Below are 17,455 nucleotides of genomic sequence, written 5' to 3' on the forward strand. Positions count from 1 at the left end.
ATAGTAAAACCAAAGATATTAAATTTAATAATTTCATTCGTTTGATAATTTGAATTAAATTGCATTTAAAATTACGTTTTATTTTATAAAAAATAGCTATATAAACAAACTCCATAACATTTAGAAATAAAAGATTAAAGCAACAAAAATTTAATGCTATCATTCTTTTTTTTTATTTTCACTGAAAGTATTTTAGTTTTTTAGGTTATCATTCCAATTTTGCACAATGAAAATAATTACATGTCCTGCTTTTTTAGGGTTGAGCTATCGTTATTTGCTGAATTACAACAAATATTACATTTGTAAATAATAATTTTTCATCGATTCAGATAACGATGTACAATAAATTTTTGGATTTTTTCCCAATCAAATTCTTGTAGCAAAGGGCTGTAACAAAAGCAACCCATAGTGCAATTGAACAAAAAAACACATGTATCAATAACATTTTAATTATCGTAAAAATATTGTGCGACCACAGCTGTGAAATGAATATTTTCGAAAGTTGTTAAGCTCTGGGGGCTTTTCCATCTACATTTCCATTTTCAATTTTCCTTCTGCATTTCACATTTTGTCATCATCAGCTATAATTATTCAAACGACTCACTCTGGTAATGTAAATATTCATGATTAAAAAAAGTAAAAGAGAAAATTAAGCCACGAAAATTGTTTTGGATTTTTTTTTATTTGCCATTTACATTCCTGGGCTAAAACCTTTGGAAAACCATTGAAAATTCAATTACTTTGCTTTAGCTGCCAAATGTCTAAAATATGCATTTCACTGGAAAATTGTGCCCTTAACATTTTTCCATTGAGACTTTATATTTTCGGAGTTTAGATGAGGAATTTTCATTACGAGACGTATAAAAAATAAAGTGCTTGCGGGGGCGAATGGTGTTCAGTGAAAATTGCCTATAACAGTTTTTTATTAAATTTCACGTCCATCGCAGGTGAAAATTTACTCACAGCGACCACAGAGAGGCTCCTGCAGAGACAAAATGTGGGCTTTTTTTATGATCTGCGTCAAATAAAACGGATTATTTCAATTATTCGTCTACGCCGCAGAATACAAAGATAATAGAGCTACAAAGAGATCATGATTCTCCGTTCTAACTTGTTCCCTTGGCGATGTTAATTAAAATGGAAAACCAGCGACAATAATTGTGCTGTGTGCTACCTATGTACATATGTAGCATAGAAAAACCAGAAGAGCAACAGAGCTCTAGGAGCTTTCTCTAAACCTCCTTGTTATAGTGCTGCAAATAAAAGCGAATGCAAATTGAATTCCCTTTGGTGTGTATCTCATGGGAATTCATAAACATTCCGGTTTCTGGTGGATTAAGTAATTTTTCCGCGTGTGGAAAGGAGCTTTCACCTCCTGCTCATCCTCCCATCAGGCGTCCGCTCCGACCGAGAGAAATGCACTCCTCTCTATGTTGGCTACAACCGCTAAATGAATATTGCCTCAATTTTACTCTCAATTTTACGCTTCTTGTTGTTTGCTTAACTTCCAAGGGAGTATGTTAGTACCACGTTTGAAAGTACTTCTCCCTCGGAAAATTCCCCTCAAAGCTCTCACGAGGGAGAGTGAGAAGAAAAGATAGCCATAGAGAGGGAGAATAAGCTCTCATTCTCACGTGTTCTCTAGAAAATAGAGAGACGAAAGCTCAGAAGGGGAAAGCTTTGTAAATTTACAAAATGTAATACATACAGGTAAGCTTTCACTCCAAAGTTCCATTCAAGAACTCCAGGAACATTTCGTATAAATTATTTTTTTTATTTTTTTTTTCATTATTTTATCAAATTCTATTGATTTTTTCATATCTTTTTTACTTTATAAAAAATATCCCTGACTACTTGTAATTATTTTAGTAAACGGAAACATTTTGGTAAAAATGGATAGGGGAAAGTACTCTCAGGAAGAAAAGAAAACTCACATTATTCGAAGGCATAAACGTTCGAACGGCATTATCACACTTGCACATTAAAATTTTAATGTCATTCACATTAATTGTCGCTTGTGAGCGTCCAAATATGTTATTTGTGTCTTTGAGTCACTTAATATTTGGGGTTTTTCTATTTATTGATAAAGGACTTGGCCTGCAAAAATAAGTTTAAATTTACCTAAAGCATAAATATTTTTGACATTAAAAAATTAAAGAGAAAATCGCATTAATTTTTCGCATTAATACTATAAATCAATTTATATCAAATTTTGCGGGCCCAGTCGACCTTTTTATCAACAAATAGATCAAATTTTGAATATAAAATGATTCAAACACACAAATTACACATTTGCACTCTCACCAGCGACAATTAATGTGAATCATATTAAAATTTTAATGCGCAAGTGTGATAACACAGGAAGGGAGAGTACTTTCCCCTAGTAAAAAGTTATCTTGGTTAGTATAAAAATCGGTTTTGATTAGTGACAAAGCCGAATTTTGTCAGTAAAAATTAAAATCGGATCAGAAAAATCAAATTTGGTTGCTAAAAGATTGAAATTAGTTCAGTGATTTCGTCTGAAAAAAAACTCAAATTTGATTAAAAAAAAACAAATTGGTATCAGTAAGAAAATAAAGTTTTTGTAGAAAAATATAGAATTTGATAACTAATCCCTCCGTCTCACCTTTTAGATCGGTCAAATTTAATGAAATCAAAATTCGTGTAATTTTCTTTCTCAAAAATAAAATCGTATAAGTCTATCCTAAGTCTTGCTTTTAGGTTAGCAGAATTCAGCTGAAAATACATATCTTCTCAGCTTCATTGAAATCGGTTAGCATTTGTGTAATATTCGTGTAATTATTATGCGTAAAATTCGTGTAATTTTCTTTCTCAAAAACAAAATCGTATAAGTCTATCCTAAGTCTTGCTTTTAGGTTAGCAGAACTCAGCTGAAAATACGTATGTTTTTAGCTTAATTGAAATCGGTTATTTGGTGCTCACTGGGGGAGCTCAAAATAGCCCCACCTTCACCTATTCCGAAATACACCACCACAAGGATTGGTTCACTTAGATAAATCCGAAAAAGTCAAAATAACATTCTGGAAATGTTAATTTTATCCTGCTATATTGATCCTAAATCGGTGTAAATATTAACATTTTTAGGTATATTATGGGTTAAAGTTACCGTTTTTTATGTTAATTTTACCCTTAAAAGGTATAAAATTAACATTAAAAAATGTTGATATATATTTGCACCCAAAAAGTGTTAAAGGTATGACGAAAAAAAGTTAATCGTAGCCTCTTTTTTCTCAGTCAGTGTTTAACCCTTTAACGACGAGACACTTTTTACGGACTGAAAATCAACAATAAAAATTAAACTGGGAAACATAATCAACGATAAGTCTTACATCTAACCTTGGAAAGTCCAACCGAGTCTGATTCGGTGTATTTTGTGCTTCTATGAACGATAGGGACAAAAATAGCCTAAAAATTTAAATAATTTTTCTGACAATACCAATGAATAATATTTTTCGCTTTAATGAAAAATATTACGTATGAGTATTGTAGTTTTTATTGACAAAAGGGTTTTGATTTAAAAAAAATTAGAAGTATAAAAAATAAAGAAAATCAATTATGAATTTTAGAATTTAAATATTCGTCATTTTTGAGCTTAAATATTTACTACACAGCAAATAGCTAGAGACTTGCAAAAAATATTGTAGATTCCTTAAACCTTCTACTTTACAATTATGTACAGATATTAGAAAAAAATAACTTTATGTAGTCAGGAAAAATTATTTTCTTTATGGGACACCGGTGTTCCAATCGTCCTTAAAGGGTTAAACCTAAGATGAAATTTTATTTCCAGCATCAGTAATTAACCAATTCGATTTTTTTCCATGTTTGAGGAGAATAAAACTTTCGTGGGGACTTACCCCTCAATTTTCACTCCCTCGGAAAAGTCTCTCTCGCACTTTCTCCCTACAAAAAGCTCTCTCTGTTGTTCTCCTCGCTGGATCATCTGAGCAGGGAGAGTATATCTACGGGTGGCAGAAGATAGAAAGATTCAGTACGGTGTCACTTGTCGAAGAACTAGGAGCAATGGTGGCTTCGTCCTAACTGCCCAAGTGGTTGGAATCCCTCAAAAAGTTCCAAGTGCAAGTTTGTTCGTGAGTGATTAGGTGCAATTGCTGACCAAAAGAGAAAGGGTGTCTCTTAATGAATTCTCCAGAGACCCACCAAATAACAAAGTGCATCCTGCCACATCCCCAGCGATGATCAAAGTACCCTCTCGATGGCAAGTGGAAGTGATTAGATAATAAGTGGTGGTAACGGAAGATGAAGTGATCTGGATGCTTCTCCAGTGAAGGGATGTTGTGATGTTGATGTGAAATAGAAACTTCGTTAGATAGGAAATTGTGTGTGGCGTATGTGAAGGTATTTTTTGGCGGGTGGATCACTAAATCACCCGCTGGAGCTTTGCCTTTCATCCCCCCAAAAATAGCTGGGGCCCATCACCAGGAAAAGCAAAAATCCTTGGGCTTCTTCCTTCTTTTTTTTTTATTCTCTTTCATTTGGAAGACGAGGGTGTACTGGCAACGATTCGCATAATATTTTCGCCGTGGCTGAGGAATACAAAACGGCGTCAAAACGTGGTCGGAATTGAAGAGAGGTAAGCTCCCCCCGAAGCACAACTCCTTCGACATAAGCCTTCCCACATGGGGGCCAAAGGAATAACATCATTGACAAAAATTCGATCCTCTCCGGTTCATTGCGTGACTTCCAAACTTTCCCACGGCATCCCTGACAGGGGAGATAATCATCGTGTGCCACCCCACAGAAAAAAATTCCCTTATCCTCTACGGGTGGGACGATTGGGGAAAAAGTGTACACAGAGATATACCTCATTATTGTGATTTTGGACAGGAAATAGGGGGTTGAGATACGCACCTTTTGTACAGAACTCACACAATCCAGCTATTTTGGAAAGGAATACAGAAAAAAAAGAAAAAAAAATACGTGAAAAATGAAGCTCCATTGTGAGTCTCATGGGGCTAAAGAATGGGAAGTCCGCGTGTGGATAGTGTTATGTTTGTGTTTCATTTGTAATTTAGCTCCCTCGTTCTATTGTGTCTCTCATACTCTTTCTGTCCCAATGCGTATTGTGATGGTTCCTCAGGTGAGGAATCCCCCAAAAAAAAGGCCAATCTTTCCAAAAAAACGAGTCCTCTGCATTATTGGATCGATTCTTAGCTTAATAGTACACGCTTAATAAAGGACTAAACTTTTTGGTTCAAAAAAATCAAAATGGTTCATAATTCCATTTTGACTTGTAGAGTATCCTAGGGTAGGGTAAAGGCTCATAATTTGGGACAGTCTGCTTATAAGCATCTATGTTCCAAGTTTGAAGTGCTATATTTTCGATTCTAATTGACTTTTTTGTTACTCTCTTTTCAGAAGAGTTATTTAGAAACTTGGCAATCTATTTATCGTCTTATTTTTACTAAAATTAGTTTTAATACGTTTAAAAATGAATTGATATGTAGAGATGAATTTGATTCTTATTTTGGACAACTTGGTTATTAATTTGGACAACTTGGCTGTAAATTTGGACAGCTAATCCGCCTCAACAGGATGCCCATTGTTCTTCATTTCATGAACCAATCTTACCAAGTCCTCTTCCTGTTCATGTAAGGGAAACGTAGAATGTCGCAAGAAGCCCGGAAACTTTCCATATCATTCATTAAAGTGAGTTAACTTCGGTACTTCAAGTACGTGCGGATTCGCTCATTCCCTGGCCTTTCCGGGAGCCTTTCAAGACATTTCTCACTACATCTCTTTCGTAGAGATGATGCTCCTTTGTTTCTCCAGACATTTGTCCAACCTAGTCATCACAAAAGCTAAAACTTCACGAAATTTCGTGAGAAAAACACCTGTCCAAAATAAGAACAATCATCTCACTGATAAATGTCTTAAAAAATTTCCCATTTTTCACACGAAAAATCTAATTCACAAGGCAAATCTCACTTTAGGTCAAATGTACAAATCACCACTAACGTAAATCAACACAATTTTCAATAAATATTCAATAATATCACTCAAAAAAAGCGAAGAAACATTGTTAGTACTTCACCACAGCTAAATAAGACTGAAGTAAACACGAAGTTCTGTCATATTTCTCGTAAGCAATTGCTCACACTGAATTTTCAACAAAGCAATTTTAACTCAAATCACATTGAAAATTTAACGTATTTAGTGTTAAAATCTTCCAAAAAAAAACAAATTATTTTTAGTGTCCAACTTTATCCTCAAAGTGTCCAAAATAAGAAACTAGACAAAATTATGAGCCTTTCCCCTACTTTTGAACAGAATCTATTGTAAATTTTGTAAATTTGTAAATAACAGAATTGTAAATTTTGAGACCTGCTGAGAAGATCTCTTGTGAAGACTTCCTGAGAAGAGCATTTCTTTGCGGTCTTTTTCTTTAACCCTTCTGAAACACTAAAGAAATCTCTAAATTTAAAATTAGGTTCTGTTCAAAATTACCTCATTTTTCCCTAAAAAATTGGTCATAATCACATGTACGGAGTAAAATTGAAAGAAAATAGAAATTTTAAAATATATTACGGAGTCACATTTATTCAGAAATATATGAAGAATTTAATAATTGCGAAGCTTGGGATCGTGTGAAGCATGGGTACTTTCCCCTATTCTTTTTTGTAGAAGGCATGTAAAGATTCTGAGTGTGGAATCCCATCACGCTGCTCGTTCGTATTTAATATTTTTAATCTTTAGAAGCTTTTAAAGCTTCGAAAAAGCCCTAGAATTTAACGAATTTAGAATTTTTCGACTCGGAACGTTTTGTTCTAGGTTTGCACAGTCGCTTAATGCTGTCGCATAAACCTTATTTTATTGGAACTCACTTGATAAGGGGGTATTGGTAAGGGGGTTATGTGAATGAATATATGGGCTTTTTATGGCATAATGAAAATATATTGACATTTGAACCACAAAATGGGTCAGACAGAGTAAACTGACCAAAAAAGAACTAATAATTAAAATAAAACTAAATATCAATTTTTCCTTAAGAATTCATCTCAATCTATTACTTGCTGAAAAATATTTTTCTTTAGTGTTTCTAGATTACAAAATTCAATAAACCTTGGTTTTTTTATAGGGAATAGAACTAAAGACCTAGACAAAAAATTAATCATAATGAGTGTTATTAATGAACATGCCTAATGTATCGTTAGATTAAGAAAATTATTTATTAATTAATGACAAATAAATAAAAAAATCAATCGACAGACATTGCTTCTCGAAGTTGTCTTTTGCAATAAGAAGAGCTATCCTCCTACTCAAAGTGTTCTAAAAGTGCCTAAAGTGGCAGCTATGTTTATGATGAATTTACCAATAGATCTGTGTATAATAATTCCCTCAAGGCTTCCACAATTGATATGCTTGTTATGACTTACAGTCTTGACATTAAATCAAGACCAACATGCCTTGAATCATAGGTTTTCATTTCTAGACTAATGATACGGTTTTGGTTCTTATCAATTCAGTCATTAAAACTGTTCCAATATGCCTTATAAATGTTCCAGGGTTCGAACACTTCAGATTTTCCCCATTTTTCTTTAATCAATCTAGTTCATTTATGGTTGTATAATATATATAGGGGAAACTGGGGCACCACCAAACACGGAGTAGCACCAAACACTGCGATTTTTTAATAAGATATTCGACTTCTAAGGACAAGACCTATAGGAATTTATAGGCACTATAGGGATGCTTGTCTACTGAAGAAATAGTCGAGATAGCTCAAGTAGTTTAGAAATAAAAATTAGTGTTTGGTGCTACCCCATGTTTGGTGGTGCCCCAGTTTCCCCTAATCCATGGTTATAATAAAAAAAACTTATATATTTGAGAAAATTCAGGAATCACAAATGTATTCGTGAAACCAGGGAATCCGAAGAGTATTCGCGAAACCTGGAAATCACAAGAAAGTATTCATTAAACCTGGGAATATTAAAAAAAAATCAGGAATCCAAAATATATTCGTGAAGCCTGAGAATCCCAAAACATATTCCCGATTCCAAGGAAACACAAAAAGTATTCGTGAATCTTTGTTAGAAATCCGAAAATAGTGCTCACGAATCCCGGAAATCTTAGAAAGGTAATCAAGAAACCTGGGAATCGAAAAAAATATCATGATCCCGAGAATACCAAGATATTCAAGCAAATTCAGGAATCCAAAATGTATTCGTAGAACCTCAGAATCCCGAAAAGTATTCACGAATCCAGGGAATCGAAAAAAATATTCGTGAATTCCGGAAATTCCAAGAAAGTATTCATGCAAAATCAGGGATCCAGAAACTATTCGTGAAACGTGAGAATCCCAAAATATATTCGCGAATCGAAGGAATTGAAGAAAGTAAGGGAAAGTACTCCCTTCGAACGTTCATGCCTTCGAATAATGTGAATTTTCTTTTATTTTTTCTAGAGACTTATACACAATTATCACATAATTATCAATAATTGATGACAAGCTAACTAATATTTAATAAAAATATGTAAGTCTCTTAGGAAAATCAAAAGAAAATTCACATTATTCGAAGGTATGAACGTTCGAAGTTAGAGTACTTTCCCCTATTCATGATTCCCAGGAATACTCAAGAATTATCCGAGTAAATTCAGATATCCAAAGAGTATTTATGAATTTCAAAAACACTCAACCAAGGACCCCCTAAAAATTCCCTTAATTCGAGGATCCCAAAAGAGTATTCACCTAATCCGCGAATTCCAGAAGAACTTAGTTTCCAAAATCTGTGGTGCATTCCTTTCTGTTCTGTTTTGCAATAAAACTACAAGAAATTCCATGGGAAAATCCCGCCTGAAAATATTTTAGACCACATCCCTTAGAGATTACGTTTAAGTTATTAAAGATTGTAGCCCTATTGCGGATGATCTGACAATTTAAGTCACCGTACAGATGACTTTTTTCGTGGGACACTTTGACCCCCTACTGTTCGTAAGCTTTTCTTTAATTCTAATGTTTAAGAGTGCTCCTCACCGATTAGATATGGTGGATCAGATAGGTAAAGATCATCATTAAGTGTAGAATTAAAGAAAAGCTCACGAACAGGAGGGGGTCAAAGTCAACTGAGGATAAAGTCACTCTGATCTACGGTATCTCCAATGAATTTAAGCTAACAAAATAGAATTCAAAAAATTAAACTAGTTTTTTGAGGTTATATTTGCAATATTTCTATAACTGTAGCATATTTGGCGGCGTTTAGTGTAAACTTAAATGTAATAGAAACACTTTGTGCCTAATAATAACATTATTTCTCAAATATAATCATATAATGTGTTTATTTTATTTCTATGGTGAAGAGATATTCCAGATTTTGAGGTTATGTATGATCTAACTTCGAAAAAGAAGTCTTCTGCAGGATTTTATTACCAGGATCAGTTTAACTTTCAATTCTCTTCCGTGATTCAAAATTTATACCTATTTACAATTCAAATTGTAACTGATAATTACAAAATATTTAAAGTTAACCGGATTTATTGTATTTATTGTATTTTTCAGTTTAGAATTTGATATGAATTTAAAGAAAATTTGTATAATTTTTTTTGTCGTGAATAAATTATTGATTATTGATCAAATACAGATTAAGAGGTTTCCGTATAAATAAAAACAGTTTATCTTGAACTTTTAAGGTCAGGCTGTGTTTTAAAACTTTGGAAATAGTGTGTTAGACATTTAACTAGAATAGGGGAGACTGGGGCAAAAAGTAACAAAACGGATATTTTATTTTTTTACAAGCTACCCTAGCGCCCCAGAAATTTATAATTAGTGCAGTTTTGTAGGAAATTTACCGCTCTACAACTTTGTAAAAGTCATTTTCCTCTATTCTGTAAGGAAATACATTTATCGAGCTATTTTCTAAAAGGTAATTTCGTGACCATTCTAACTTTCTAACTAAACCATTCGTAACATTCGTGACCAGGGATGGTATATTATCACATTTTGTTGCTTTATTACGAGCTTTCGTAAATTAAAAAAAAAATAGCTAAGTGGCATATTTTCTTAGGAAACTTATTCCTCTACATCTTTGTAAAACACCGTTTTCTCCATCTGAAAAGTGCTTTTCAAGCTATTTTAGAAAAAAACACACAAGAGACTGCTAATCGTTTGACCAATGCAAACAAAAGCGGCGAAACATGGAAATGACGTTTCTTCTCGCCGTGAGATATCAGAAATTGCTTCGGTCTTTGTTACTTTTTACCCCAAGTGGTCATTTTTAATAAAAAGATTTCTGGAGAAAAGAATCTTTGTAAAATTCTAAAATAGATAGTGGTTTCGCATTCAAAGAATCCAAATTATTTAGGAAATACTTACTAGTTCATTAATTTTGGAAAATAATTAGGTCAAAATTGATATCTGTTGTAAGGAAAACATTTCAAAAATAGGGCAAAAAATTTCAATATTTCTTTTATTTTCTGAATTCCTTGTTCAAATTCTAAGAAACTTACGACTTTGAAGAAGGCCTATGGAGGCCATCTATGGAAAAAATTTTAAGCCGCTATTTCTTTTATCTTGGAAGATATTGAATTTTCAAATTTTCTATTTGTGACTTTTTACCCCAGTCTCCCCTAATGCACATTATTATATAATTATTCTATAAATTTTTATTGCCAAGAAAACTATTTTAAAGTACGATCAAAATTCATTAATAGAGAAAAAAACAAGTAAAATAACATTTCAGTTTTGATTGAGTGCTGAGTTTCATAAAAATAAAATGCAAATTTCTATGTAGTTTACCATTAGCTTTCCAATATATTCCCAAAAATTTGTTTGAAAATTGTGCAAACAGAGCGTAAAAACCGCGTGGCTTGTCCTTGTATCCCGTGAGATAAGGAAATCCCAAGTTAGAAAACATTTTTCTGCTGAGCCACTGTAAATAGGTGTTTTTGTCTGATACGACGAAAATTTTCCTTCCCAATACCTTCGTGTTTTCATCACAATTTATCCCCAATTTTTATTAGCCACCATTCCCCTGCCCTCCCAAACATAAAACAAGAGTTTAGCCAAAGTTTCAATAAGAGCTGTTTTAGGCGAAAAGCACCACCCAAAATACAATTTCTCAAACCCTGCCATTATTTTGCCCCCAAAAATAAACTTTAAATCCAATAAAGGACACCATTCTCTCGCCGGAACCGGATAATCCCGGTGAATTTGTGCCTTTGCATTTTGAGCCATTTTGCCGAAGAATAAAATTTATTAGTTGAAAATGATGCTGAAGTTTGGTGGAGAGAAAAGTTTCTGTGTGTTTCTGATGTGCAATATGATTAAATTTCACCAAATTCTACGCGGTAGGAATTTATTCAGCTATTTTTAGTCCGAACCGAAGGGATATCATCTCAAAAATTACCCCGTGACTCCCTTCTCTCCTTCCACATTTCCTTCGGAAACTTTCAAACGAGAAACTTTCACATGTAATGTGTCGCTCACTTTTTCTTGCCCTCAAGCTCTTTTATCCCTCAGCTTATCCCTTAAAAATTCTAACGTCATTTTTTTTTCTTTGAGAGAACAACATTCTTCACATGGAATTTTATATCTTACCGAATTTGTGGAATTTGCTGGGAAAATAACCAACATTCTCGGTCAATATGAAATAATTCATTTATCTCAAATGTACCATCATTAACCTGCTTTTCCATCCATTCTTTGGAGATTTAGCAGGATGGGAAGGGAGTTACTGAATTGGTTCTCCGTAGGGGATTAGCAATGAAAGAAAAATTGGACATAACAGTTTAGACAATTTCCCAAAGGACGGTATCTTCCTCACATGATTTTGTAGAATTCTCTATCTGAAAATCTTAATAAATAGATTATAAAATAATAAAATCTTTAAATCCCATTATGCAAACCGTATAAGGGAAGTAACGAATTTTTAAAATGTTATGAAAACTCTATAAGCTTTTATTCCTTAGAGAATTTTGTAAGTCTTATTGAAATCGGCCATAATACGATCTTCAGACTTAAGGATTACCCGTATAGCTTTAATGTTTTATGCCCTAGACACATTTACGACTTAAGCCGAGAAACGGATTACCGTATTATAATCAAAATAATGATTTGACTAAATACCTATCAGTTTCCCACTAACTAAGCCGCTTTTTGGCTGAAGCCCAGAGACGGATTAGTAAGAAACTGATGGAGATGTAATGTGATCGTTATTTTGATTATAATTACTTTAAGCCCTCTCTCGGCTTAAGTTGTAAGTGTGTTGTAGGTGATGTAGGGTATTACTTTTTTAACAAGCGAAATTTTCGAATTCTTTTACTTAAGGTGTCTACACATTGAGAACATTTTTTGTCAAAAATTGCTTTTTTGAAGGAAATTGGCTGCAGTGCTGTAAGCAGAAACGTCAAAATTCTGTCAAAAATGCAATTTTTGACGAAAATTGCTCCCATTGTGTAGAGGCCTTTACACAGAAAAAAATATTTTGTATAATTGTTCGTAAATGTTTGTGCATTCTAACTGGGGACTTATGAAATGCTAATAAATCGTATAATCCTTAAAAAAGTTCATAAACATTTGTGCTTCTTCACAAACATTGTTCGTAACAAGAACATTTAACGAGCATTTTTTGTTCTTTTACAAATATTTCTTCGTAAATGTTCCTAAAAATACTAAAAAGGATTCGTAAAAATTTGTCATTTGTTGGTAAAGTTTCGTCAGAAAAAAGAATGTAGGTAACAAAATTTGTAAAAAGACAAAAAAGGCTCGTCAAGTGATCATGTTACGAACAATGTAAAAAGTACAAAGTTTTACGAACTTGTTTGTGGGTTTTACGAGCATTTCATAACAGTAGGAATTCACAAACATTTACGAATGATTTTACGGAATAAATTTCTTCTAGAAAAGATTTATTTTTTCGAGGTTAGATCATACCTCAAGAAGCAAAATAGCTACCTTATAGAACCAAGTATTATACAAGTCTCTTAGTGCACTTTTAAAAGACTTAAAGTGAGAATTTTCTTTTGAAGTTCCTATAGAAGCTCTTAAGATCCTTAAGAGTGCGCCACTGTATTTACAGTAATCTCAGTGATGGAACCAAGAGCGTTATAAGCAAATAAAAAGATTTTTGGTTTTATAGTGTCTTACTTAAGGAATCCTACAAGACTTTATTAAGAAAAAATTGTTTCTTGGGACATAACCTCAATGTCTGAAATATCTCTTCACCAAATAAATAAAATAAACACATTATATGATTTTATTTGAGAAGTCAATGTTATTTTTGGACACAAAATGTTTCTAGTACTCAAGTTTACACTAAACGCCGCTAATAACACTGCAGTTGTAGAAATATTATAAATGTAACCTCAAAAATTCTAATTTAATTCTCTACTAATACAAGCTGCAATGTACACACGGACTACTAATATTGGCTACAATATCTAATAATTTAAATTTGAACGTAATCTCTAAGGGGTCTAAAATATTTTTCAAGCGGAATTTTATCACGAAATTCGGTATGGCCTTATTGCAAAAAAGAACAGAAAAGAATACACTTAAAATTTTGAAAACCATAAATTTAAATTAATTTTCTTTTCTCGGATTGCATGAGCACTCTTTGTAAAATTCCACGATACCCAAATTTTTGTAATCCCGAAAATCATTATGACTACTGATATTCTAAGGTTTCACAGATACTTTTGGGTAACCTGGAATTCATGAATAATCTTTTGCGTTTCTTGAATTTTGAGAAATACCTTCTCTGGATTCCGCAAAATTTTAGAATTTTGATATATTCTCAAATTTTTAGAATTCTTTTTGAGATTTTTGAATTCCAGTTTAGAATTTCCAAATTTAGAATTCCCAAAACTCCTTTTTGGGAGTCTCATGCTTTATCGGGTTTATAAAGTTACGCAAAATTCCCCTAAGATTATCGTTTTTTGCGATTTTTTTTCTTTGACAAATTTCCTATCTCTCTAAGCATCGACTAAAAATTGTTCATAGAATGTAACTTACAATTTGTTATACAGAATAATTCTTAATATTTCTATTGAAAAAGTTCCTCATTACAAACAGAAATAGAACCAAGGGTCATAATGTAATCCAGAGGTGTGCAAGAACCGTTTGAAACCGAAAAAACGTTAAATAAAGCTTGTTCGTCAATGGTCAAAATGCTACCTGAGCAAACTTATTTTGACGTTTATTCGGTTTCAACGGTTCTTGCACACCTCTTATGTCATCTGTATAATTTTAAATAAAATTTGTAAAATTTATATCTATGGACCATTATAGTAATGAATCCCAGTGTTTGAATAAGTGGTTAAACTCAAAATCACGGCCTTATTATTCCGCAGAGGCCTAAATATTCGCTAAATATCTCACCATTATCTTTCAATGTCCTCTGCAGGATTTTCTAAACTCCTAAAATGTACATTAATGCCGAAAACGCCAAAAACTGTTGCACAGCCGATATCAACGTTCAATTAGGATGAATCTGTGTAGCTTTTAGACCAGAAATTCTCGCTTATCCTACTCAACAAAATCCAGGATTCAGGAATAAAGCTTTAATGGCAATGAGCGAGGTGGCTTGAGGTCACACGTTTCGCTGGGATATTGTAAATTCATCGACGGAATAACATTGGGATGGGCTGGCACATGTGCTCGAGATGAGAGGCAAGTAGAATTAAATTGGCCTTTCAGCAAAGAGGATGGGCCGTTGATGGCCTGGCAAAAATCCCAATATACTGATTTTCGTGAATTCAGTGTCTTCAGGGCCGGAAATTCATACACTCTTCCCCAGTGAATGGAATGGGAAATTGAACAAGAAATTAATCACTTTTCCTGGTAGAAGATGAAAATGCTGGCACTCATTAAAATTCTCTGTGTATTCCCATCCAATATTGGATTTGTAATGTCTCTGCGAGCCCATTTTCATTTATTATGACTTGATATTTTATGTGTCGAAGGACCATTTGGTTATTTTATGGTACGGACGTCAGTCCATAAAAGCGCCAAAGGAGAAAAGTCGAATCATATCACGCTTGTTCTTTCCCGCAGGGGAGGAATATCATAAAAGGCGACATAGGGGGATGCTGCAGATGAATCTGTCCATCGTCATTTTGGCCAACAAACATCCTCCCCATGAGCCTCTGGGACCCCATTCTTCGCAATTTCCACCTGCGTTGGGCTTTTGCGGCGAAATTGATGGAGTCCACATTGGAGGAAAGATGGGGAGTCTGGGAAATGTCCACATGAAGGGGGTTATGGTGCTTCAGTCCCAAAATGCCCGGAAAACCCAGCTGTGTGTTAAGGAAGATAAATTGGTTGACCCCGACGTGAATTGCCTGAACAAGGCACCGGAAGAACCAGGCAAAAATTGCGTTTCTTCTGCGAAAAGTGATCCAAACACTAGGACATAGGAAATAAAATTGATTCTGGGTGAAAATTGCACACGGAAAATACTCATAGTCGACAGATTTTCCCACCAGAGCAAATATTTCACAAATTATCTGATTAAACATCACGAAAATAATCTACTGAAACACGACTTTCCATCAACTGCTGTCGAATAAATTATTACTATTTTTTTATTATTATGAATTTTTATTTAATTAATTTGGATTGCACGTTCTCTGTTTTTTTTTTTTTTTTTTTATTTTTCATTTCTCATGCGACCATCACCATCTTATGCTCAACGCACAATAATGTTTGTTTTGTAAACATGTTTTCCACATTTCAATGAGAGTGAATGACACCTAGATCTAGTCATCTCACTCACTCTCATAGAAAAATTCGAAAACATGTTTACAAACAAAAGTTATTGTGCGTTGGGCATTAGAGTCGATTTTAAATCCTCGGTAAAAAAATAACCAAAGGAGATTCGCATTTTGTACCTTTTAAAGAAGTATTTTAAAAAAATCTAAAAATAAGCAACAAAAAAATTATAATAAACACGTTAATGAACACAAATAAGTCGGGTAAAGTGGTACAAGTTGGACGGTGGTACAAGTTGGACAATGGTACAATTTGGACAGGGCTTTTTGTCTCGATAAATTTAGTACTTCATTTTTATTTGTATATTTTTAATGCTTTAGTTTTATAGTTTGATTCCTTGTACTTAAAAATAAATTTTGTACTGTATTTATCAAGAAAAAAGCCATGTCTAACTTGTACCGGCGAAATGTCCAACTTGTAACACTAATTCCAAATTATATCACTATACCCTAAGTTAGCCGTTTTCATAAATATTTTCAATTATATTGCTGCTAAGGTATTTTACACAATATTTTAAGTGACTCATATAGGTTCAAATCGGTTCTGAACTAATTTATGTAATTCTGTATTTTTTGTAACTAATTTTTTTCCGAAAATCAATTTATTACTCCTAAGCTATTTTGGTCAACTTTTTGAGTGATGAACCGATTCAAATCGATCGAGAACTGTTAAACGGTAAATCATATGAAAGTACGTTCGAGGTATACCATCTAATTTGCGAGTTCGAGCACTTCGCAAAGCCTGAAATGATTTGCAACCCGTTTTTTAGTAAAATAATTAATATTAAACTTCGCATTTGATTTTTGCCAGGGACATAACATTTCCTATGTTTCCCATATGTTTCTAGCGTGCCGAAAAAACTTTTGGTTTTATTAGCTGTTTTCTGTCAGTGTAGAATGAATTAGCAAAAAATATAAATGCAAAATAAAAGAAAACTTAATATTGAATAGGCAACCGAAAACCCCAAATTGGCAACCTACGTAGTTTTGAGGATATCTCGTGAAATGTGTACGAAAACAGGCAAAAATTTACACTAAAATTGGTCGCATTTTTCAGAGCTAATGTCACCCCCCCCCCCCCCCCCTGATTTTTGCAAAAGGTTTCTTTTCAAAAATGAAGCAGGAAAAGTAATTATAATGGCTCCGGCACACCTTTTAAATCAGGAAAATTTCATGAAGTCGCAATTCGAAAGCCTTTCTTTCTCACATGTTTTGCATATGACTATCTCATTCTTTCGCATACCAAATTCAATTGAGCTAAATTAAATTTGGAGTGATGTTTAAGAGAAGAAGAAGAGTACGAGAGAATGAGGTAGACATATGCAAAACATGTGAGAAAGAAAGGGATCCGAATTTCGACTCAATGATATTGTTAAAGCATCTTAGACAATCCTAGTTTTGCAGATTACTCGAAATCAGGAGAAAGAGATTTCTATAAAATATCTTTTTGCATGGCGTTTCGGTCTAACGGCGTTATCATACTTGCACATTAAAATTTTAATGTGATTCACATTAATTGTCGCTTATGAGCGTCCAAATATGTTATTTGTGTCTTTTAGTCACTCAATATTTAGGGTTTTTCTATTTATTGATAAAGAAGTGGACTTAGTCTGCAAAAATAAGTTTAAATTAACCTAAAGCATAAATATTTTTCACATTAAAAAATTAAAGAGAAAATCGCATTAATTTTTCGCATTAATGCTATAAA

General features: G+C 33.3%; 1 protein-coding gene across 1 annotated transcript in view; it reads left to right on the plus strand.

Annotated features, from left to right (window-relative positions):
* Positions 1-4,010: 4,010 nt before the first annotated feature.
* The window catches only part of LOC129800834 (uncharacterized), a 55,199-nt gene continuing 41,754 nt past the window's right edge, over positions 4,011-17,455 (plus strand). Inside the window, exon 1 of the mRNA XM_055845509.1 lies at positions 4,011-4,615. The gene's annotated coding sequence lies outside the window, so the exon portion shown is untranslated. The remainder of the gene's footprint in view (positions 4,616-17,455) is intronic.

Source organism: Phlebotomus papatasi, chromosome 2 (assembly GCF_024763615.1).
Source record: "Phlebotomus papatasi isolate M1 chromosome 2, Ppap_2.1, whole genome shotgun sequence".
Lineage (NCBI taxonomy): Eukaryota > Metazoa > Arthropoda > Insecta > Diptera > Psychodidae > Phlebotomus > Phlebotomus papatasi.